The following is a 26,079-nucleotide window of genomic DNA, read 5'->3' on the forward strand; positions in this document are numbered from 1 at the left end:
TAATCCTGGATCCGGCCCATTTTTCTGTTTTTAACCCGTATAACATTATTGATCCGTTAGGTCTTATGTTTCCCTTTTCAATTTCAAACTGTGTTCCAGAGTTTACTAACGGAAGGAAAAGAAAGAAAACAAAAAGAAAGTAAAAATATTTTGTGTTCCAGAGTTTCATTTAAGGAAGGAAAAGAAAGGAAACTAAAGCATGTCGTGTTCCCGAGTTTCCTTTAAGGAAGGAAAAGAAAGGAAATGACAGGAAAACTAGGCTAAATTCTTTAATTTTTCTTTCCTTCCGATTTAGGAGGAACCGGTGGGAAAGTCATCTTTTTTTTTCCTTTCTCGTCCTTTCCTTTCTCACCTTTGCTTTCTTTTCTTATCCCTCGTTAAGTTAACTCGGGAACACATACTTGCTTCACTTGATTTTGTTCTAGGTAAGTTAAGTGTTTCCTCCCATTTTTTGATATTTGATTGTGTAAGATTTTGATTTACCATTCCTTTGCTCATCGATTAAGGGCTCTACTGGCGGTTCTTTGTGGGTTTGTTGATTTTGTTGCCTGTTCTTAACTATCAAAACATTAACGACGGTTCTTTACTTTCAGCTTGACGGTTCTTTGTGGGTTTTGATTTTGTTGGTTTCTTGATGTTTACAGTTACACTGCTTTGATCATTTCAAGTGGTTCCAGAAGATGAGTATCACAAGATATAAAGAAAAGACCCCAAGTCAGATTTCATTTTTTTACAGAAGTTGTTAAGGGTTTTATTAACTGTGTGAAATTTGATTTTTTAAGGTCCTAAGATTGAGAAGAAGAGTGGCGATGGTGGTCGGATGAGGGTAAGTTTCAATGGATCTGAATATGAGATGTTTTCAGACGCAGTTACTGAACTCAAACAGTGGATCTGCAAACAAAAAATCATGATAGAGATTTTGTTTTTTTATATATAAAATTTTGATTTTGCATTTTTTTCCACTACAGATTCGTCTCTCTCTCTTTTCACTACAGAGAAAACCTAGAAACTGGGTCTCCTTTCGTAGGAGAAGCAACAAGGTGAGTTTTTTTTATTCTCTGATCTCATAAATGTAAGTTTTTTTCATAAGTCGTGCTGGAGTCCGTTCTTATAATGCCCTTCATATGACCAGTTTATAGATCTGCTTATAGAAAAATAGGTAAAATATGTGCAGTGCTCATTCAACTTTAGTCGTGTTTCTTTTCCACTTGCACACTTAACATAAAAGTTATGAATTGCATGACTTTAAAGCCTTAAAAAGCAGAGTTTGTAAAAATTATGTGAATTATGCGCTCTGCTTATGTGATTACAATAGATGATAATTGTGTTTAGTTTTCCTTAAGTTCTGTTGCATATTGTCACAGGAACAACAGCCGTGTCATTAACTGGTTAAGCATGTTGACCTATTTAGACACATTTTTAATCATGACATTAGCGAATCTATTTATAACCCGAACTCATTTACCAAACAATAACCAGTTCAAGATCATATAATTGGGCCGAATCTTAAACAATAATCATCTCTATGGCAATCCTGTAATTTGTAGATGACTGAAGTATACATTATGCAAAACTGCTTTACGAAAATTACTTTCTTTTTTTTTAAATTAATTTTCATTTTTTATTGTAAAGATCATTTTTTATTGTAAAGTATATTTGGGTTCACAAATACAATCCCATGGGCTACTAAATGTACCACTACATACACAGCATGGTTTCGTATTTTAATAGGTTCTGTGTAAACTAATTTAGCCGAGGTATAGGTTTCTTAGCTGCCTTCAATAAAATTTTCAAAAGACTTGAGTTTGGCGTTTAATTGTGCTTTGAGTATAGCTATACCGAGTACCACAATTTATCGAACTGATGCGTAACTGGTCAGTTAGACACGTTGGATAATAGGGTCAAAATGAGTAATTTTGGTGATGGTCGGTTGACCTTGAAAAAGTTTAATTTTTTTTTAATCAATTCTATCTATTTTTTAAAGGCCAAAGGGCTTGGATATGCCATGAGTATTGCTGAGGAGCTGAAATTTGTCAAGGATATTGCTGAAACCACGGGTGTGATCTGGGACCTCTACAAGTTTCGTCTTTTTTATATATGTTTGTTACATTTTACATTTTTTTTGAGATTGGGATATTTTGTGTAGAGGAATGGTTATGTAGAAATATAACTTCATTATATATGTTTGTTACATTTTGCATTTTTTTTTTTTGAGATTGGGGTATGTTATGTAGAGGAATGGTTATGTAGAGATATAACTTCATTGCGCACTGGAGGTCTTAGTCGAAATATAACTTTTTTTCTTTCATTGTAGACTTTATTGGTTATGTAGAGGAATAGTTTCAACGGGAGGATACAACAACACGACATGGAAAACTATCCTATAAGATGAACTTAATATCGAGATATTTGGAGTTTGTTTTCCTTTAGATATCGTTTTTCTAATAATTTTTATCATACTTTATTGGTTATTATTCGCTAAATTAATAACAATTTCCGGGTTATTTCTTTAACGATGACATCGTGGGAGGAATACTATGATCAGATGCGATAGTACATCTCAAAAAAATAAGGAAGAAGCATATCTTGTACTTATCATTCAGTTTGGTAGCTTCCATGGCTACAAAGGTTTGTAATTTTTTTTCTATATATAGCTTTTTTTTTTTAAAAAAATTTAGTTATGATGCTAACTTACTATATACTTTATCTTAGGCAACACCAACGTCTCAAACGCGTACTATATCACTAAGTTGTTAATCAATGATCGCAATGAAGAGATTGTTAATTGTAGAAGGTAAAATCTATATGCTTTCTGATAATAGATTGATTTCCATAATCTGAGTATTGTTAATTACACATTTTTTACATCATTATTGTACGTGCTCATTCATACCTAACTTTTAACAGTTATGTTGGAAAAAATCCTACTGAAACATCGACTCATCATTCAATTGGCCAGTCTAGGGTCGCATCTAACGAAGATGAGTTCTTGAATAAAACTTTTTTCAGCATCATTGGTCAGATTAGGGAAATTACTAAGCAATGTGGTACAAGGAAATTTTAAGTGAACTTTGAATTATTTTATGATTTTTTAACTATCCTACGTATTTTTAAGTTTATTTTATTAATATTGAATAATATTCATTCTATTTTTATTAAATTAGAACAAATTAAAACTATTTTATTTGCTTAAACCGTGTGTACACACATGCTCTAACCTAGTAATATATATAGTGGAGCTTTTATCATGTAAATTAAATGATAACTCAGGTTGACATTTGTGTAGGTGTATTCTGTACTCGAGAATCAGGACTTCATAACTAAAGTTGTGGGCTTCAATAAAGAAATTAGATAATGGTGACATGGTGTTGGGCTTTGGCTATCGTAGTGAAACGTTTTTTTTTTTCCTTTTTTGACAGGCAAACGTAGCACTTCTTTTATTTATATTTACCACATATACATTTACTAGTTGAGGGTAACAGTGATGGCCGTCTAGTGGCTCACATGGGCGAAGCTTCCTGACACTCCCCTATTACATTTACTAGTTAAGGGTAATAGTGATGGCCGTCTAGTGGCTCATATGGCGGGTGCTGCCTGGCACTCCCCTATTGGTCCAACAAATTTACGATTTTGTCCTGTTTTTAAATTACGATTTTGCCATCAGTTTAAAATTATGTTTTTACCCCCACTTAAAAATTAATTTACGCTTTTCCTCCAAGCTAAAATTGTCAATTTTGCCCTTGGTTTAAAATTACGATTTTGCCCCATTTAAATTTACAATTTTGCCTTCGGTTTTTTTGCCTTAAAATAACGATTTTGCCATTAGTTCAAAATTATGTTTTTACCTCCGCTTAAAAATAAATTAACGCTTTTGCTCCCAGCTAATAATTTCTATTTTTCCCTCGGTTCATGGCAGGGAATAGTATCACCCTGCCAGTGGTTCAAATGGGCTGCCGCCCCTCCCCCATTAGACTAACCAGTTTATTATTTTATACACGCTTTAAAATTACGTTTTTGCCCCGGAATAGTGTTTCTTTGCCATTGGTTCAAATAGAGGCGAGCAATACCCATTGGACCAACCAGTTTATTATTTTATATCCACTTTAAAATTACGTTTTTGCCCCTAGTTAAAAAATACGGTTTGCTTGAACTTCAAAATATATTAACCCTTTTGTCCCGAGCTAAAAAATACGATTTCGCCCTCGGTAAAAAAATTACGCTTTTACCCTCAGCCAAAATTTCATTTTCGCGCTTTACCCAAAAAAAAAATTTCATTTTCGCCCCAGTTCAAAATAGAATTTTGTTTTTCACCCCGGCTCAAAATTATGATTTTACACCAGTTTATTATTTTATACCTAATTTAAAATTACGTTTTCCCCACATTTTAAAATTACGTATTTGCCCCCACTTCAAAATAAATTTATGCTTTTGCCCCCAGCTAAAATTTACGAATTTCCCCTCGGTTCAAAATTATGATATCATCCTTAATTCAAAATTACGTTTTTGCCCCCTGTGCAAAATAAATATATGGTTTTCCCCTAGCTAAAAATTAGGATTTTACCCTCGGGAAAAAAATTTGATTTTCCCCTAAGTAAAAATAAAATTATGACTTTACCCCCAGCTAAAAATCGTGTCAAAGAGCTGCCTAACACTCTTTTTACTTTTCATTTCTAGCAAAACTATAGTAGAGTTTTTTTTAATTGGTTGAGATTATTCGGCCATCGCCCCGCAACGCGGGCGGGGCATCACCTAGTTAAACAACAAATGACAAAACCGTCACAACGAAGGACATATTACATATTGCAATCTACATTCAGCAAAGAACCAAATCAAAATACAAATTATACTGAAAAACTAAAATTTCTCCAATCGTTCCATGAGACACCCGTTACTTTTGATCTATTCATTACCCACTCGAACGTTCTTTCTTTTATTTCCTCAACAACTTTGAATATACTACATTCTTTTCCGCTAAAAACCTTTGCATTGCGTGCGTTCCAAATGCTCCACGTGGTTTGTGAAAACATTGCATGTAACAGTTTCTTTCGATTATCCGTACGCCCCCAACTTTTGTGCGTTTTGTAATGCATCTCGAAATGACTCCCATTGTTGGTTTGTTGATTCTTTACCCACCATAAAATCTGGCTCCAACTTCTATTTTCCATGGTATATCCAATTAAAGTGTAGCATCTTCTACCATATTCCCACAAAGTGAATATGTTGTTTGTTGTATATTTAGTCCCCTGCCTTCCAAAGCCTTCGCAAAAGGTATTCTACCATCACGCGCTCTTCAAAAAAACATGTTTATCTTGGGCTGTACGAAAGATCACATATCGGGTTGTTTAAATCGAGTTGGGATGCTATTGACAATCTTACTTCTTTGACTGAGATTTCTAGATCCTTGATGCCTTTCCAAATCCAACTATCAGGTTCATCTTGTATCTTTTGTTAGGCAAGAATTACATTTGAACTCTTCATTTCTTCCTTTTCTGCATTTATTTCTGGTGTCCGAATCCACTCCGAAGACCATAATACTCCACCATTGTAGTCTCTATAATAGTCCTTCACTGTTCCTTCCAACCATGTGTCTATCGAGAAAAATATGTTTTCCCCTCTACCCACCATACTACACAGTTGTTAAGTTGTATAAAATGAATATGTTGATGAAGTAGATGTCCAGTCCGCTCCTGTGGAAAGTGATGTGTCAAGTTTGGATAATGTTAATGTGATTGAGTTTGAGGATGCACCTGGATATAGCCCTGAGAAGTACGTTAGGGACGATGGTGGAGAAATAGATCCTTTCGATAATGCAATGTCAGATTTGGGGGAACAAGATCTACTTGAAAATCTCAAGGAACAAGATACGTCCACAAATTATTCTCTAACTCAAATCAAAAGGGAAAAACAAGCATAAAGAGTGGATGGCGGCATTTGTCAAAAAGTCATCCTAAACCACCTCCTCCTCCCAAACATGCTATGTATATGGAGTTAGAGAAAGATAGATCGAAGGGCAATATATATAGAGTTGGATGTATGTGAAGGATTTGAGATGGGTGGCAATCAAACAAGAACACAAAATAAAAACTTCAACTCTTTGCTGAGCATTATCTCACTGCCACATTATGACATATCTGCCCTTGCGAGAATCAGAGTCATCACCTGTTCAGATGATTTGGGGTTAATTTTGCGGGAACATGAAGCTGTGGTGTTATGATTCTGAGATGGGCGAAGCAGTGATTGTTTTTCGTGATGATACACCGTATGTGAATCATAAATATGTCGAAAAAGGTCATCCAGACGCTGTTCAACAACCATATCTTTTATGAAGACGATGGCGTAGTTCAAGCATTGAAGTTTCAGAAGTTTGTTCGAATATGCCACTGTTACGAGATCAATTCAAGGAGCAAGTGGATGTCTTCTCATCAACAATACTTAGAAGACCCAAAGATATGAAGACCGAAGAATCACAAGCTGCATCCAAGGGGGAGTTTTTTGATGCATTTTTGTCTGTAGTTTGTAAATTATCTTTATGTATAACACTCAGTCTTCGTTTAAACGTTAAAGTTGTATTTTTGTTTGACTTTGTGTAAGTTGACCAAAGTCAAACGACATCCTCCTGTTATCAAACGACTTAGGTTGTCGTTTAGTACTGGACTCAAACGGCATGCCTTGTTGTTTGTGTCTTAGACCATGTCGTTTGGCATGCTGTATTTGTGTATAAATATAGAAGTTGTCATTTCAGATTTCTTAGTGAAAGTATTGTGAGCTTTGAGTGTGTATACTCTAACAAATCTCTGTCAAATCATTATATGGAATGTTATTGAGTATCTTTGTGTGTTATTGATTATCATATTGCTTGGTTTGTAGTGTAACTTGGATTCCGCACTTGTTACATCATTAAGAACAAGAAATCTTCATTGTTCAAGATCGACATCTAATATCTCCTGTCATGTGCCTGGAACAACCACCATCAACGTACCAAAGTCAAATTTTTATTTTACTTGGTATATAACATGTTTTGTTGCACAGTGTTGCACATTCGCTGGTTCAACTAGCGGATCCCAATAAACACTATTCACATCCCTTATTTCAACTACCGCATCATCTATAATCAAAACAAGTTCTAGAAATTGACTTGAAACCATGAAACCTTCTCTTAAACACCAAAAATAATCATGATTCCCCTACATGTTGTCTACTAAAAAAGATTATTAATTATGTACAATTTAACTCATTTTAATATATTACATATGTTTTAATTAAAATGGTACAAAGTATACATTATTTCACTATATATAATTAAATTCATTGAGAGCACATAACATGTGCGTGCATTGATGAACGTAAGATCAAGTCGAGTAGTATTAAATGGCAAAGGGTCCAGTTGTGTTCACCGATACATGAAAGCGAATATCATAAGACCACTAATATATTAACCGTCATTTGAATGTATTTGACTTGACCAATTGACACTTGAATTCTTGATCATCGAGATTGTTGATTAATCAAATTATAGCCAGGTTTTTTTTTTATATTTATTCTTTTGTTAAGGTTGTATGTGAGCTTTTATTATATTAAGTCATGTTCAACGAGTTAAGTCCATCTTGTTTAATGTTGACATGTTGTAGAAAGATAAGTTTTATATTGGTGATTTTAACTCAGAAAATTTCTTTTCGTTGAAGGTTTCAAATCATATTTAAAAAAAAGAAACATTTCATCAGTAAATTTTTTTTTTTATATTCTTATGTTTGACACATTTCTGGTACTGTTTACTAACTAACGAGTTAACGCAAACCCGCGCGTTGCGGCGGGATGTTGATTATAAATGTTTTTCATATGACTATAAGATGCGGTATCAGTTATTGATATGACACCGACACTCCGTATAAAAATTGAAATGGAAGATCAAAATAAAGCTTATGTAAAATATTTAATACACAATTAGTCTATTGATTGATTTATTTAATTTTAGACTATATTGTTTGCTTTTTTCCAACGATAAATTTAAGTCTAAATCATATGTTTTATGAATATATAACCTATCACAAATCTTAACTTAAATGTAACTTATTGTTATCATTAAAATGCAACATTTCTATCATTTAGTTTTTTTAATACGCATATAACAGTTTTATTTTCATAGTATTTCATCTATTTATTATTCATTCTATTAAAAAAATAAGGTCATAAAAGAATATTTTAAATTATAAAACAATATCACTACAACACTTAAAAAATAGTTCCATCTATAATACAACTGTCAATAATTTATATAATATTAAAGTTAAAGGTCGGTGCCTTTTATACTTTTAATCCTCCTTTTGCTTTCACACTTTGACCATCATACTTTCCTTTGAGTGTTAGCCTCGGTCCCTCCTGGATCCCTTTTCTTTTAATTCTTCTTTGGTGTTTCTCAGTGTAGGTGGGTTTTCTGTGTTCATTGATTTTCCGTTCTTATCTATGATTCGTATCTTCTCCCCCACTTGGTTGTTTGATTTTTGGTATTTTTGAGGTTTGTTATTTGCATGTAGGAATTTGGCCTTGTTTTAACTAAATATATAATTGATTTACCCCAATGTGCATTCCAGCCAACCCATCCCATCACATCATATACCATAACCCTTCCTCTTGTATTTGGAAAACATGTCCTCGTAACCCACAGTGTCACACAACCTTTTTTTTAGTTTCCCCTATCTCTGCAGATCTCTCATGTCTCCTAAGCCCATCTCACACACTCGCTGCCAACAATCACCGCAACAAACACAACGCTGGTACGCATCGTTTCGCCATCCTCAGCCAACCGAAAGTCGTAACCGTAGCCGTAGCCCCCCACCCACCGCAAATGACTTCTGATTCAAACTGGCGGAAGGGTTGTTTTTTATATTCAGATCTTTTTCCTTTACGGTTTGTATGTAATCAGAGATGTATCTATAAACAATTTTCATTATTCTTTCGTTAAAGGTTTGAGTGTGTTTAAGTTGTTTCGTATGTGATTTTGTCTTCGTATGCACATACAAATTATAAACATGGTTCATACCTTACAACTAAAGAACCGAATGAATTAATCGACTACAAAAACATAAACGATGAAAGTGAAAACTTGGGGGAACCAAAAATACAGATGAAAATTTGAAACTTACTGTGCCAAACCAGAGATCAACGGAGTTGAATTGAAAGTCGGTAACTAACGAATATGAAAAGGCGAGAGAGAATCGGTGAGAGATTGTTGTGGCGGTTACTGGTGCATGTATGAGAAATTGTTGATGGCGGTTATTGGTCGGTGAGATTGTGGTGAGTTCCGTAACTTCCGTTGGTATTTGTATATGTCGAACAACAAAGGCACACAAAAAATAAACGACACAATTGAATTAAACAAAGGGGTATGTGTGTGGTTTATGAAAAGTCACAACTTTTCATCTAGGGAGGCAACCTAAGTTGCTTTTTGTAAGGATATATAATGTCTTTGTTGTGACGACGAGTACCATATGGTCCGTCAAATGTCATATGATATCAACTAATTTAATGTATGCTTTGATTGTCTTTAATTCCGAACCTCTTATTTGTTATATGGATCGATCACATTGGCCTGTACATTGAAGTCTAGAGCGCTCGTACATAATTTCCTCATAGGTCCTAAAGTGGAAAGGCCCGAGGCAGTGGCGAAGCTTGAAAATTTCCACCGGGGGGTCGGAAGTCACCGAACCTAAAAATTATATACAAGTAATTTTTTGGCTAAATTGCATTTTTCGTCCTTTATGTTTCAGGGTTTCTACAGACGCTGTCCTTTAAGTTTAAAAATTACACTCTATGTCCTTTATGTTTGCAACATATAACGGGCGGTGTCCTTTCTCATAAACCCAGTTATCTTTTAATGTTAAAACTCATTGTCTCTCTCAACTTGAAACATGAGGGACCTTTTATGTAAAAAAGTGAAATATTCAAAAACAAAACAAAACAAAAGCAACGCATTCATCTTCTACATTATCCGGCCGGATTCTCCGGCGACAATTCCGGCAACCACGGAACCGTCAATCACGTCGTTTTGTTCCGTTCTTTTTGCGTTAAAACTTATCTCCGCCACCAACAAATCCATATCTTCATTCTTATCCCGAAAATTGCTTTTCCGGCGTGATTACAGGGTAAGAAACAGAGAAATTGAAGGTTGTATTGACGCAAAAGTGATGTTGGTGGTGGAATTTACCCAAAAAAATACATATAAACGAAAACAAAAAAGAAGAAAGAAATAGTCAGTAACTTTTCAGATTTCACATGGTTAAACTACAATTTTCAAAGTGATGTTGACCTACTTATTTTCAAAGTGACGTTGAACTACAATTTTCAAACGTTCTCTCTTCCTCCTCCATTCAACGAAGATATTACTGTATGAAACAATGTCGGCAAAGGAAATGTGACAGAAGACGGCAAGAAATGTTACAGAGGACGACAAGTCTCCGAAACCCCTGTATTTGACTGGCGACGTCCTAGTGTAGATCATTTTCTAACCGGTGATTAATTGTAAAGACGGTTTGATTTTGCAATGCTGCTTCAGATCTGGTTGGTGATATTTCAATAATGAACGGCGATGTGGTTTTGCGATGTTGCTTCAGATCTGGTGAATTTGTTTTGATCGAGTTGCAAGTTTTGTTTGGGGTGCCGGGGTGGTGCGGTTCAGATGGTGGAGGTGGTGCTTCACCGGAGAAGGCCATATGGTAAGGGGGTGCGGTGGTAGGGGTTTAGATGGTGGGGACTGGCCATGGCTAAGGGTGCTTATGTGGTGGTGGTGGTGGTTCACCAGAGAAATAGCCAGGTATGCCGAGTTTCCGGGATAAGAATGGAGATGTGGATTTGTTGGTGGTGGAGATAAGTTTTAACGCAAAAAGAACGGAACAAAACGACGTGATTGGCGGTTCCGTGGTTGCCGGAATTGTCGCCGGAAAATCCGGCCGGATAATGTAGAAGATGAAGGCTGCTTTTGTTTTGTTTTTGAATATTTCACTTTTTTACATAAAAGGTCCTTCATGCTTTTGTTTTGTTTTTGAATATTTCACTTTTTTACATAAAAGGTCCTTCATGTTTGAAGTTGAGAGAGACAATGAGTTTTAACATTAAAAGATAACTGGGTTTATGAGAAAGGACACCGCCCGTTATAGGTTGCAAACATAAAGGACATAGAGTGTAATTTTTAAACTTAAAGGACAGCGCCTGCAGAAACCCTGAAACATAAAGGACGAAAAGTGCAATTTAGCCTAATTTTTTTATAAAACCGGAGGGTCGAAAACGTATATACCTAAAAAATTCTACACAAAACGTACATACATAACACTACTGAGCGAAAAGTTCGGGGGGTCGGGCGCCCCTCCCGGCCCCTTGAATGCTACGCCCTTGGCCCGAGGAAGGTACCTCTATCGACCATCGTACATTTTTAGTATTACAACTTCATGTTTGGAACCGGTGATGGATTCTATTACAAGGTAAAATTATGTAATAATCACTCGTGTATCATCAAATATGTAAGCTTCTTTTACAAAAATAAGCATAGATAAAAGAATAAAGATGACTTTTGACGAAGACAAAGTCTACATACAAGTGGCAGTTTCGGTTTTTCTGACCCATATATTCGGTTTAGTCAAAGCATATTTCCATATCATTAAATGGTTTCAACTTTGGTCCCCCTTTTGTGAAATAATCTTATCATTTCCAAACGTCAAACAACCCCCACGCTTAATCCAAAAAAAAAGAACACCGACCTTTGGCACTTTCTAATAAATAAAATATCAAAACATGTAAAAAAAGGGGCTGCTAAACTATATCCTTTGTTACTTTTCATACCCCCTTTTATAATATAACATTTAAACTTAGGAGTGAGCTAAATATACCCTCTTTTGTTACTTGTCATACTCTTCACCCCCTAAAAAATAAGTTTAAAAGTTTTCAAATTTCACCCTTATAAAAATCCTTAATCTTTTTATGAATGGTTTTATTTTGAAATAAAAAGGATTCAAATTATTTTCTGTATGGTCGAGTCCGGAACATCATAAAGTACGAAATCAAATCAAAATAAATATATATAAACATTAGTAAACACTCAAAAGTTAATGGATTTCTTTTCGATAATAGTTTCATTAACCTTAAACTTCAAGTTTTAACAATACTAAAGCCCTAAATTTATATTCAAACACAAAATTCAAACGCCTCATCTAACTCACTACTAAAAGGGAAAACCATAAAGTAAAATAATTTGTACAAAATGCATAACCATGATTTGGTAATTGTAAGCTACCCGAATACCTGTTGTGCATTGCATAAAATAAAGGGCAAACACCACGACAAGGCTGGGTTTAACAGCAAATGAAAATAAATTATCGAAATTGGAAACCATAAAAATGAATACATGTACCTCGAGTATGATATTGTTTGGCCGGTATCGGTTAGGTTTGATACGGTATCGATTCATTGAAATTGAAACCATATAATTTAATATTGTTACTAGTACCGATATTGTTCGGGTGGTATCGGGTCAGTTCGTTAGGATAGCAATACGTGTGTTGGAATTTCTAAAAAAAACACTTTCCTAAAAAAAATAAAACAACTTTTAGAAAAAAAAAACCGTTTTATAGTAAAGTGAATACAAAACATTTTAGAAAAAAAAAATCTAAAAAACTAACAATAAAAGATTACAAAATGAAAAAAAAAGAAAGGAAAACAAAAAGGTTTAAATTGTATTAATTTGAAACTTTAGGGAGGAGGTACGTTTAGTAAAATTCAAGGAAAGGGGGTACGTTTAGCAACCCCTTAAACTTATCATATTTACCCCCTATACATGTCATAATTTTTTAAAAGTATTATTTTTGTTACAAAACAAATTCAAAAGTGTAAAAAAATATTGTAGACGTTTTTTTTTTTCAAAATTTGTGTTTGTTTTTTATATTAATTTAAAAAACATATTTTTTAAAGTGTTCACTTCGATCGAAAGTCTTAAACTGGTTTTAACTTGCTTATAACATACTCGTTACATTAATTAAATTTGAACCTATATCGATTGTTAATTTATAGTTTGATAAAATTATTTTAGTACCTATTATTTATTTGTTCACTTACATAGATGGTTTGAATGATTAATATCTGCTAGGGCTATAAACACTATTTTAAAAGAAAAAACTTTATTACCTTATTGAGCTACCTCGGTTCGGCTATTCTTGAATTTAGTGATTATGATATTGAGTTAGTATACGGTAAGATTCAAGCTTTGTAATTTCTGCTATGGTTTTTTAATGCAACAACGCACCCAAGTTACGTTGGATGATGATGATGATGATTATGTTATCGAATTAGTATCTTGTATCGAATTAGATTCAAATGTTATTAAATTAGATTCCAAATTTACCTTCAAGGGCAAAGCAAGAAGAAATGATGCTAGTTTTTCTCCTTATGGCAATAGAATGTTTTAGCTATGTTTGACAATGGAATGTTTTTACAATGGTTAGTTTATTGCAGAAAAATCTTTGTTGCTTGTTTGGTCATTTTATTTGGTGAATTTAAAGGTTTGATAGGGTGAATTTATTTGGGTCACTTTGTTTTGGTGTACATGTTTATTTAGTCAATTTGTTTGGTCAATTTACATGTTTATTTGATCAATTTATTTTGTTTGTAGACCAAGTGAATGCTTTATATATATATATATATATATATATATATATATATATATATATATATATAGGGAGCCGCTAAAATGAAAACCACCTCCAGTTGTAAGAACCATGAGAACCAATCTCCACCAATCAGGTATTGCCAACAAAAAGGGTATATCGGTCATTTACCCAAAATGTCTTGTCCTATCTCTCTCCTCTTTCTTTCTTTTAATTTTCCTGTCACCTCTCTCACAACTTTAAATAAGTTGCAGACTTTATCTCTCATTCATCATCTCTCTCTCTCTTGAAATCTAACCCCAAAACCCATTTCCTTTAAATTACTTGCAAATTCTAATTATGTTCAACCGAAGTTCATCTCTCACCCTCACTATTAAATCACAACACAACACCCTGACCCCCAGTTCATCTCTCACCCTCACTTTCCAGCGGAGCCGGCGACTGTCGGCATTCCGATGATCTCCTGCACCCCCTTTTCAAGCCGAAAAACGTTCACGCACACCCACACCCCCTCGTTCTGACAACCCTCGTTCTCTCTCTCAAAACCTGACCGGAGAACAGAAACGGGAAGATCCGTGAGATCACCACCGCCGCCGTCATCGCCGCTCCGATTGGGGGGTAGTGAGCTCCGATTTGATGTTTGTGGTTGTTGGTGTCCCGATCTATGGTTGTTGGTGTCCCGATCTATGATGTTGGTGCCCCGATCTATGATGTTGTGGTTGTTGGTGCCCCGATCTATGATGTTACGGTGGTGGTTTGGTCGGCGGCGGTGGTTCTAACAGCGGGTTAGTAGTGGCGGTTCGACGGTGGGTGGTGGTGGGTCGACGACAGGTGGGGGGTGTGTGATCTAGCATCCATTTTTATGGTTTTAGTTGATTTTCTGATGACTCTCGGTTCGATGGCATTTTTGGTATGATTTTGTGTTTGAATGATGTTCTTTATGGGTGTTCTTGATTTTTCTGGGTTTTTTTGAATCTGATGGGTGTTCTTGGGGGTTTGACTTTCTGGGTTTGATTCTGTTGAATCTGGGCTTGAATGTTGGTCATGTTGAATCTGGGTTTGAATGATGTTATTGTGACCTTTTTTGATCCTGTTGAATCTGTGTTTGAATGATATTCTGTTTTTTTGAATGATGTTCATGTTGAATCTGGGTTGTGGTTGTTGTTCATGTTGAATCTGGGTTGAATCTAGGTTTGAATGTTGTTCATGTTGATCTATGGGTTTTTATTTGTGATATTTAAATCTGTGGGTTTTGATACGATCGACGGGGGTGGCGATGATGCAAAAAAAAAAAAAAAACTGTAGATTTTGATGACGATGGCGTGGCAAGGACGGCGGAGGGTAGGGTTTTTGATCCTGCAACCCCACTTTTTGCAGCCTCTTGATTATCGGATAATCTGAGCCAAACCCCGTTTTTTTTTCGAGATACCCTTTGTTTTTTATGTTTGTTGGGTTTTTATATTTTTTTAGGCGTCGATGATGATAACAATATATCTGAGACACCTCCCGAGTTTGTGATTTCTGGGAGCGTTCGTTTTTGCGTAAAAAAAAATTTTGTAAAAAAAAAATAACCCGTAAACTTTTTTAACGTAACACGTAAAAACGTGATGCGTAAAAAGTTTTACGTAAAACGTTTTACGTAAATCGTAAAAAGTCTTACGTAAAACGTAAAACGTCTTACGTTTTACGTAAAAAGTAAAAAGTTCTACGTAAAACGTAAAACGTATTTTTTTTTTACTAAAACGAAAAAAACGTTAACGTAAAAACGTTAACGTAAAAAACCGTTAACGTAAAAACCGTTAACGTAAAAAAACCGTTAACGTAAAATAACCCGTAAACTTTTTTAACGTAAAACGTAAAAACGTGAAGCGTAAAAAGTTTTATGTAAAACGTTTTACGTAAATCGTAAAAAGTAAAAAGTTCTACGTAAAACGTAAAACGTAATTTTTTTTACTAAAACGAAAAAACCGTTAACGTAAAAACGTTAACGTAAAAAACCGTTAACGTAAAAGCCGTTAACGTAAAAAAACCGTTAACGTAAAAAAACCGTTAACGTAAAAAACCTGAATTTAAAAATGTTAACGTAAAAACCCGGTGCGTAAAATGTAAAAAACGTTAACGTAAAAAATCGGCGCGTAAAACGTAAAGGGTTTTACGTAAAATGTAAAAAGGTTTTTCGAAAAAACGTAAAAAGTTTTAGGTAAAACGTAAACGTAAAAATGTTAACGTAAAAAACCGGCGCGTAAAACGTAAAAAAAAACATTAACGTAAAAAACCGGCGCGTAAAACGTAAAAAAACGTTAACCTAAAAAACCGGCGCATAAAACGTAAAAAAATGGCGTTAAAAAACGACGCGTAAAAAGCGGCGTTAAAAAACAGGCGCGTAAAAAACGCCGCGTAAAAAACGCCGCGTAAAAAACGTCGCGTTAATAAAACGGCGTGTTAAAAAAACGTCGCTTGAAAAACCCGGGCGTAAGACGGGTCGTAAAACGGCGTGAAAAAACGGAGCGTAAAAAAAACTGATTTTAGAAAAAAAATAGATTTTAGAAAAAAAAACAGATTTTAGAAAAAAAAAACTGATGTTTGTTTAATATAAAAAAAAACTGATTTAAGAAAAAAAAACATTTAATGTAATAGGACAAAATTTTAATAAAAAACAATAAACTTAATAAGACAAAAAAAACAAAATTACTTAAATACCCTTTTGGATTATAATATTAAAGACATAATAAGACAAAAACCATTTAATATTAATTTTTGTTACTTTTAATCTCATCCATCCATCAAGTTGATCTAAAGGCTAGAAAGTGGTTCCCATGGTTTTTACAACTAGAGGTGGTTTTCATTTTAGCGATCCACTATATATATATATATATATATATATATATATATATATATATATATATATATATATATATATAGGGCATGGATGTATAGAAAACTTATTTGTACTAAGAAAACCTAGGAAACCCAATCTATGACCATTGATCAAGATCATCCAATGGCTCATAAAATTTGAAACCTTTTTGAATTAAATTAAATACATGATAAAGTCAATAAAGTTAGTTCAAGGGCATATGGGTAAAATTACATATGATATGATTACATTTGTCCAAAAGAAGTCAAAGTAAGTACAAACCATATATTAAAATATCTCTTTCTCTCTCTTCTTTAATTGTCACCATCACCATCAAACCATCATCATTCTCTCTCTTTCATCTTTCTTCTTTTTGAGAATTCAAAATATCTCATTCTCTCTCTCTTCATTCTTCTTCTTCTTCTGTAAATTCACCATCATCATCATCATCCATTCTCTCTCTCTCTCCATGTTTCAAAATAAACACCAAGAACACATACAAGTGTGTGTGTGAGAGTTCAGGAGGTAGAGAGAGAGATTTAAGAGAGAAGTCTCGCCGGAGAAGAAGAAGTCTCGCCGAAGAAGAAGAAGTCACCACCATCATCATCATCATCATCATCCATTCGCCGGAGAAGAAGAAGTCTCGCCGGAGAAGAAGAAAAAGGTGCTACGGTGAATCGCGAAACAAGATAAAAACAAGGTGCGACGGTGAATCGAAATCCCTAGATATGAGAGCAACATTTCAGTTGTTATCATCCGGTAAAAGTCACCGGAAAATGGAAGAAAACAAGAAGCAAGTGCAGAAGCAGATTTGAAGATGAACATGAGAGAGAAGCAGATTTGAAGATGAACATGAGAGAGAAGCAGATTTAGAGAGAGGAACAACAATCTTATCGTGTTCATCTCGAACACCAAGAACACACGCACAAGTATGTGAGAGAGAAGCATGTTTGAACCTAATTTACCTTGATTTTAGATAGAGAGACAACAATCTTCATCGTGTTCTCGAACACCAAGAACACACACACAAGTGTGTGAGAGAGAAGCAGGTTTGAACTAATTTACCTTGATTTTTTTTGTTAAGGTTGTTGTTAATATGTTTTTGTGTGCTCAAAGTGGTCTAGTAATGGTAAATGTTTAGTAGTTACAGGTTTTTGTTTTTTGTATTAAAATCATGTTTATGTAGTAATGATCTCGTTCATTTTATATATAAAAAGTAGTTCTTTTTGCTGCTACATATGTTGTAACAATGTTACACATGTTACTTATGTTAAAATCAGCCCTTTCTTGGACACAAAAGGAGCTACACATATGTAACACATGTTTGTAACGTGTGTTACACTAGAGGTTTTACTTAGTAACCTTTTTTTGTTAAGGCTGTTGTTAATATGTTTTTGTGTGCACAAAATGGTCTACTAATGGGTAAATGTTTATGTAGTTTACAGGTTTTTATTTTTGTATTAAAATCATTTTTATTTTTTTTGATATTATCAGTTGTTCTTAGCTTACAAGTTGAAATGTTGAAATGTAATTTTAAATGGGTTGAAATTTATTTTAAATGGGTTGTTAGTTGAAATGTCTTGCTAGTATAATTAGCTACATATGTTGTAATAATGTTACACTTGTTACCTATGTTAAAACCAGCCCTTTCTTGGACACAAAAAGGAGCTACACATATGTAACACATGTTTGTAACGTGTGTTACACTTAAGGGTAACACATCTAAAACAATTGTTGTGGGGAGTACAACTGTCCAGTCTAGAAAACAAAAGCAAAAGCTATACGACGTCAAACAAATACGAAAGGTTGTGCTAACATATGTTACATGTTTGTTTAGTGCTTGCAGCGAGGGAGTTGGTTCTACCGGATAGTAGTTGTTTGAAGTGTATGGTAACTGTTTACATATGTAACCTTTTTTTGGGTGGTTTTGCTTAGTTTTTTTTATGTGTGAAATGATGCAGATAAAAACTCAAAATTTGGGGAGTCTTCAAGTTCAGGGCATAATTGGGTAAAAGGTAACTAGTGTTAGTGATGTTACTACTATTGTTTTTTAATTAGTAAATTAAAAATACTGGACTGTAACTTGTGTTATTATGACTTGACCATAGCAGTTGCAGCCAAACGAGAAGGGATCTTGGCAGGAAGATGGAGAAACCGATGAAGAAGGGGAACAAGAAGTCGATGAAGGGCAGGTGGTGGGTACATTTGACGTTGTACAGAAGTAACCCTCTAGTGTAACACATGTTACAAACATGTGTTACATATGTTCAACCCCTTTGTTACCAAAAATCGGGGCTGCACATATGTAAGACATGTTTGTAACTTATGTTACACTAGAGGGTAGCACATGTATGATCATTTTTGGATCATTTGTATATATTTAAGTCTGTATAAACCTACAACATCGAAACCCCCAAAAAGGTTACACATGTTATGACAGAATGGGAAATGTGTAGCAGCGTTCAATACTGTTGTTTCACTCTATAGTGTGTAACATGTGTGACATGGCGTTTGTCAGCAAAACATATAACTTGTAAGGTGATACGGTTGTATCTTTAAAACATGTTTACCTATAAATACTTACATGTTACAGGTTGTATCTTTAAAACATGTTTAAACTGGAAACTGGAAACACTTACAAAATATAAAGCAGAGTTACACAAGACGTAACATGTGTAAACTGGAAACACTTGTGTAACATTTCGGTGTAACACATGTTACATGTTGTATCTTAAAAAACATGTTTACCTATAAGTACTTAAAAAATATAAAGCATAGTAGGAACACAACTTTTAAGGATGTTACACACGTTGTAGAGAAGATGTTACATGTGCACACACAATTAACATGTGTAACATGGCGACAAGTGTCATGTGTGATCTTTTTTTATTACCCTAGGGGGCTAAACGTATTACAACGTTCATAACGCACGTAAACTTATACTAACATCCATCCCTATGTCCACAGATGATCTAGAACATACTCCACATTACCATCTTTGCGAGTCTTCTAATGGCACTAAATTGTGGACACCGAATGTCAACGAGCAATATTATCCTATTAATGTTAAATCATACGTCACACCGGAAGAACTTCTTGCCATGTATAAGACTTATGACCAATATGCTGGGTTCAATGTAAAAAATATACATTAATGCAGTTTTTGTATCTACTAATAACATTGTTAATAACAACTCTAGGTACATATGTAACATGAAGTGTATCGTTTGTCCCTTTAATTCGTTACGCTAGTCTCATATACTTATAGTTACATATATTACTTGTTTGTTCATTGATATGACATTTTGGATGACGTAATGTTGTTACATATGTAATTTTACTAAGTTTAAATTGACACCAAAGGGACTGACATATGTAACACATGTTTATAACAGATGTTACACTATGGGGCAACAAATGTAACACATGTATAGCTATCTTACACATGTTACATATGGTCTTCACAACAACATCCATCTTCAGAACACATAGCAGCCAACCAAAAAACACACCATCGTCACCATGAAAACTTGATGATGCGTTTTAATCCTTCGGCGGGCTTCGCTTCTTGATAACCAACTTCATCTTGAACACAAAACATCTTTTCACCTGTGAACAAAAACAAGTAAACAAGTGTTACAAAGTTGATGTTTAAAAAAAACTGTTTTCATCCATTTGCAATAGAGACGTGTAAGTAGGTAAAAACCTGCTGTAACACGTGTTACATTTGATGTATCTTTACGTTGAGGAGGGGATTATAAAAAGAAAATGCACGTCTGAGTAAAAAGTTGTAACACGTGTTACAACGGTTGTTTACAGAACTTTCAAATAAGTAACAAGCCGGACGATAGCCAGTGGTACAAATGGATGTTTTGAAAAATCTAACACGTGTTGCGTTGGATGTATCTTCAAGCTGAAGATGGGATTATAAAAAGGAAAATGCACGTAAACTTATACTAACATCCATCCCTATGTCCACAGATGATCTAGAACATACTCCACATTACCATCTTTACGAGTCTTCTAATGGCACTAAATTATGGACACCGAATGTCAACGAGCAATATCATCCTATTAATGTTAAATCATATGTCACACTGAAAGAACTTCTTGCCATGTATAAGACTTATGACCAATAAGCTGGGTTCAATGTAAAAAATATACGTTAATGCAGTTTTTTTATCTACTAATAACATTGTTAATAACAACTCTAGGTACATATGTAACATGAAGTGTATCGTTTGTCCCTTTAATTCGTTACGCTAGTCTCATATACTTATAGTTACATATATTACTTGTTTGTTCATTGATATGACATTTTGGATGACGTAATGTTGTTACATATGTAATTTTACTAAGTTTAAATTGACACCAAAGGGACTGACATATGTAGCATATGTTACACTCACATGTATAGCCATCTTACACATGTTACATATAGGTGTTACATGTGTTACAACGTCAAGGTTACACATGTTACATATAGTTGTTGCATCCCAAAAAAAATTGCCGTCACATCAACATCCGTATTCATCCAAAAATGGGCATACTAACAATGAAAATGAAAATAAAAATGAATTTTATATCAATAGTTGTAATGCTTCTAAAAAATGGTCTTCACAACAACATCCATCTTCACAACACATAGCATCCAACCAAAAAACACACCATCGTCACCACGAAAACCTGATGATGCGTTGTAATCCTTCGGCGGGCTTCGCTTCTTGATAACCATCTTCATCTTGAACACAAAACATTTTTTCACATGTGAACAAAATAAGTACATCAATATTAGTTTCTATAGTTAAAAACTTATTAATCTCCTATGTAACATGTGTAACGTGGCTATACATGTGTTACTTCTCTAGTGTAACACATGTTACAAACATGTGTTACATATGTGCAACCCCCCTTTGTGTCCAAAAAAGGGTTGGGGTAACTACAAGTAACTTGGGTAACGTTTACTACATATGTAGCTAATTATCCCACCAAAAAAACACGACTTTTTATTTGTAAAATAAACGAGATATTCCGAATAAATTATGAAGTTTATACATTCTAACATTTAACAACCAATCTTAAAAAAACGTTTTAACATTTAAACTTACTATTACATTAAGTAAAAACCTTTTGTAACACGTAAAAAACCTAACACGTGTTGCATTGGATGTATCTTCAAGCTGAAGATGGGATTATAAAAGGAAAATGCACAACACTAAAAAAGTTGTAACACGTGTTACAACGGTTGTTTTAAGAACTTTCAAATAAACAAGTGTTGCAAAGTGGATGTTTTTAAATAACTGTTTAAATCAACGTAATAGAGATGTGTAAGTAGGTAATTTTCTTTTGTAACACGTGTTACATTGGATGTATCTTTACGTTGAGGATGGGATTATAAAAAGGAAAATGCACAGCTGAGTAAAAAGATGTAACACGTGTTACAACGGTTGTTTTAAGAACTTTCAAATAAACAAGTGTTACACCGTGGATGTTTTAAAAAAACTGTTTTCATCCATTTGTAATAGAGACGTGCAAGTAGGTAAAAACCTGTTGTAACACGTGTTACATATGTGCAGCCCCGATTTTTTGTAACAAAGAGGTTGAACATATGTAACACATGTTTGTAACATGTGTTACACTGGAGGGTAACTTCTGTACAACATCAAAGGTACCCACCACTTGCCCTTCATCGACTTCTTGTTCCCATTCTTCATCGGTTTCTCCATCTACCTTCTTTCGTTATCGTTCTGTTTCTTTATCGTTCTGCTTTCGCTTATTAGCCAGCCTACCCGTCACGGACCTGGTCATTCTCCTTACTCCTGCAAATACAACAGCCATAGTAAATACATAATAACACAAGTAATATTTCCGGAGTTATTTAACACAACAAACAGGTACGAGACAGGTAACACATGTTACCTGAAACTGTATTCTGCACCGAAACTACACAATCGTCAACAACTATCTTCTTTTCGTCAAGCAACACCCTCACTACAAAGTGTTACCTGAAACTGTATTCTGCACCGAAACTACACAATCACACTCTCTGATGCACTCGGGACGTTGCATTTTTTCTGCACACACCTTTCCACCCTACGCCTTCACATTTTAACAAAAAATGCCCACATTCAGCTAATCCGACACTAAAAACACAATCTCAATACTAAATCTAACAACATTACCAAACCAAACCGCTTAAACAGAGAAAAAATAACATTTGAACAGTCCTAAACAAACAATAATCACAAATTAAAAAAGACTGAAAAAAAAACCAAAGAATCCAAACCAAATGACACCTAACCGAGTATAAAACCAGAGAATCCAAACCAAAATAAAACAAGAGAATCCAAAAAGACTGAACCATACTTGGACTGGATCACTAACCGGAAACCTGAACCGAGTCCCGATCTGTGGCTGACTCGAATCTGAACTGAGCTAAAATCAGAATCCCCACTCCGGTTGCCTGTAACACCGTCGTCGGCACCGACGGTTCGTCGGAGAACCTCCATCGCTGTAGACGAAGGCTTGTAATCAGAATCCCCACTCCGGTTGCCTGTAACACCGTCGTCGGCACCGACGGTTCGTCGGAGAACCTCCACCGCTGTAGACGACGACTTGTCCGTCGTCCATCGTCGTCTTCTTCTCTCTCTTAAATCTCTCTCTCTACCTCCTGAACTCTCTCACACACACTTATGTGTGTTCTTGGTGTTTATTTTGAAACATGGAGAGAGAGAGAATGAATGATGATGATGATGGTGAATTTACAGAAGAAGAAGAAAGAGATAGAATGATATATTTTGAATTCTAAAAGAAGAAGAAAGAAGAAAGAGGGAGAATGAAATGATGGGTAATAAATGAGTTGATGGGATGGGGAAGAAAGTGAAATGATAGCTTGATCAAATGACCAATATGCCCTTTTAACATGTGTTTTAAAAAGATGATGTGGATCAATCTTGACCACACAATTAAGGTTTGCCAAGTTTTCTTGATTAAATGGGTTTTCCATAGATACTTAGCCTATATATATATATATATATATATATATATATATATATATATATTGCATTTTGAACATGATTATGCCAAATAGATATTGTATGCAAAAATGCTTGCAGAACATGTTTACATTTTCAACATGTTTGAAAAACATGCATTCCATTATCAGTTTGTTTCATACATATATTTATTATAAGACAACATGCATTCCATATATTAATTGAGAGAACATGCTTATAGACGTTCATATAAATTGAGATGTAGCATATGGATTTTGAAAGAGCCATTATACAAGTTAGAGGATTAAAATGACTATTTTTTTTTCATTATGTGTTAGGTATGCGATTAAGTTAACTAAGGGAACTAACTAGGTTTCTGGGAAAGGACTTATACTGCAACAAAAAATAAACGTAAAGGATGTGCACCGAAACTTTTAAACATAAGGACGCACAGTGCAATTTAATGTAAACGTAAAGGACATGCACCGCAATTTTGTCTAAGAAAAAAGAGAAAAAAATGTGATTGACTCTTGAAAAGTGATCCCCACACATCCGAGCCTTAACGCTGACCAAGGCTATGCCGATGCCATCACAGCGCCCCCCTTTGGCGATGGAGGGGTGATGTTTTGGGGGGCCATATGCTGAGCTGGTGGATGACGCTAAACCACATCATTCGGCTTTAGCGTCAAAGACATTTGTTGTAGCATACCAATGTGTTTGAATAAGGCTTTGAATTTCCAAATGTTGAATTAGATAGTGTGTGAGTTACAATTATAATAAAAGTTAATCTTCGTGCAAATTTTGAAACACTTGTATATTTTTCAATCTAAATACATAAATTCAAAGGAGTTTTTTTAATACTTTTTAGGTTGTTGTTGTTTGGAAGAAGAAGATGACACTGATTTGCAGTCCTTTTTTCACACGTGATTTATAGTTAATGTTTTCCTTTCTAGTGTAGGGTTCATTAAAATGATCTTAGGGTTTAGACAAGGGTTCTTGTTGTTGTTGGATTTGGGAAGTAGTGGCGGATCTAAAAAATAATTATAGGAGTAGCATTTCAAAAGAAATTTCTATACGGGTAGCAAAATCGAAAAAATCTCAAATTTTATCTTTTTTTACACCACCGTCGGAGCGTCAAAGGGTAGCGAATATAAGGTAGCTCCGCCCCTGTTGGGAAGACGATGGTGGTTTGTCGAAGAAAGTTAAGGTAAGCTAGGAGGTGGCAGTGATTGCTTAGGTGGCTCGCGCGATGGTAGTTGTTATTTGATTACATACATGGTTATGGTTGTTCTACGATAATTTTTGAAGTTGATAATAATGACTTAAACTCAAAAATAATTAACAAATATGATGGACAACTTATGTGGATGTAAGGCTAACAAACTACAAAAGTTCAAAGCCTTATTGGTTTCCTCGTGAATATCTAGAAGTTTGTTTCATTAAACCCGTAATGGATAAGAATTTGGACGTTTTTTGCTCCAACAACGCCCCCAAACGTCTCATATAACACCCCCTTGGGCGTTTTTTCAATTTTTTGGTCTCAGCCGTTCTTAAATCCACACATTCCTTCAATTTTTTGGGCCAATCACCACACACCTTCTCAATCTTTGTCCAATAACATTTTTTGGTGGTTTTTTTTATTTAGTTTTTTACACCCATTTTAAAATAATGCCCCACAATGCCTATATCCCCACTACACCCATTTTGGAAAAAAGCTCCATTACTAACTGGACTGTCACATGACGTAAAACGACAAAGGTGAGATGACTTCCACTACACATGGTCTAAAATCGTTACATATACTAATGATAATTCATGTAAACTTCTTACATTTACATTTAATCTACTTTCAAAAGTCATAATTATCTAGTGACAGAACAATAAATAAAGTCGGAAGACTCATTCAAAACAATATCATATTTTTAGGATAAGTAAAACTGACAACATTACATTTTTTCTTACACGAATTAAAAATATTACCGTTTTATAAAACGTAACATCCCACATTTTTAAGTCTTAAATATACACTTCAAATACAAAATTACAACCCAAGGGTGGCTCAACCTTTCGTAGACTCAAAGCGAACTAAAACGTTGGGGCCCTTTCTTAAATAAAAAAATCTTTGATATAAACCATCCTCCTATGTTGGGCTTCGAACTGACAATAATAACCTAAAATGTTTAGGCTCTGCGGTGTGGTTTAGCGCCACTCGCCACATTGACCATTTACGGCGCCCTTGTCCGCCATCGACCACCCCCATGTTGTTAAAAGGGGGGCGCCAACCCTTGTCCGCCACCGTGACCACGAGCAAAAAGGGGTGTGCAGGTGGGCCCCACCTCTTTTCAACCAATAATTTTTTTTTTATTTTGTTTAACAGGGGGCTTTATACCACATCATGCAAGTTAAAGGGAGGGGCTTTAAAGCCCCCCATATGACGTGACGCTTAGGTAGATCTGACGTGGCGTAATAAAGCCCCCAGGGGCTTTATACCACACCCTCTAGCCTTATAGTCGACGGAGTGAAAAAGAAAAAAAAAACAAAAGTTATATCTCGTGTCATGTGTAGATAAAATTTATTTTTC

General features: G+C 34.8%; 1 long non-coding RNA gene across 1 annotated transcript; it reads right to left on the reverse strand.

The window, feature by feature from the left end:
- Positions 1 to 21,032: 21,032 nt before the first annotated feature.
- Positions 21,033 to 22,311, reverse strand: LOC110867478. Its single transcript, XR_002551628.2, has 2 exons — positions 22,180 to 22,311; positions 21,033 to 21,244 (listed from the first exon to the last, which is right to left on the reverse strand). It is a non-coding gene; the product is annotated as an uncharacterized LOC110867478 (long non-coding RNA).
- Between the last annotated feature and the right edge of the window lie 3,768 nt (positions 22,312 to 26,079).

The sequence above is a fragment of the Helianthus annuus genome, chromosome 7 (genome assembly GCF_002127325.2).
Source record: "Helianthus annuus cultivar XRQ/B chromosome 7, HanXRQr2.0-SUNRISE, whole genome shotgun sequence".
NCBI classification, from domain to species: domain Eukaryota; kingdom Viridiplantae; phylum Streptophyta; class Magnoliopsida; order Asterales; family Asteraceae; genus Helianthus; species Helianthus annuus.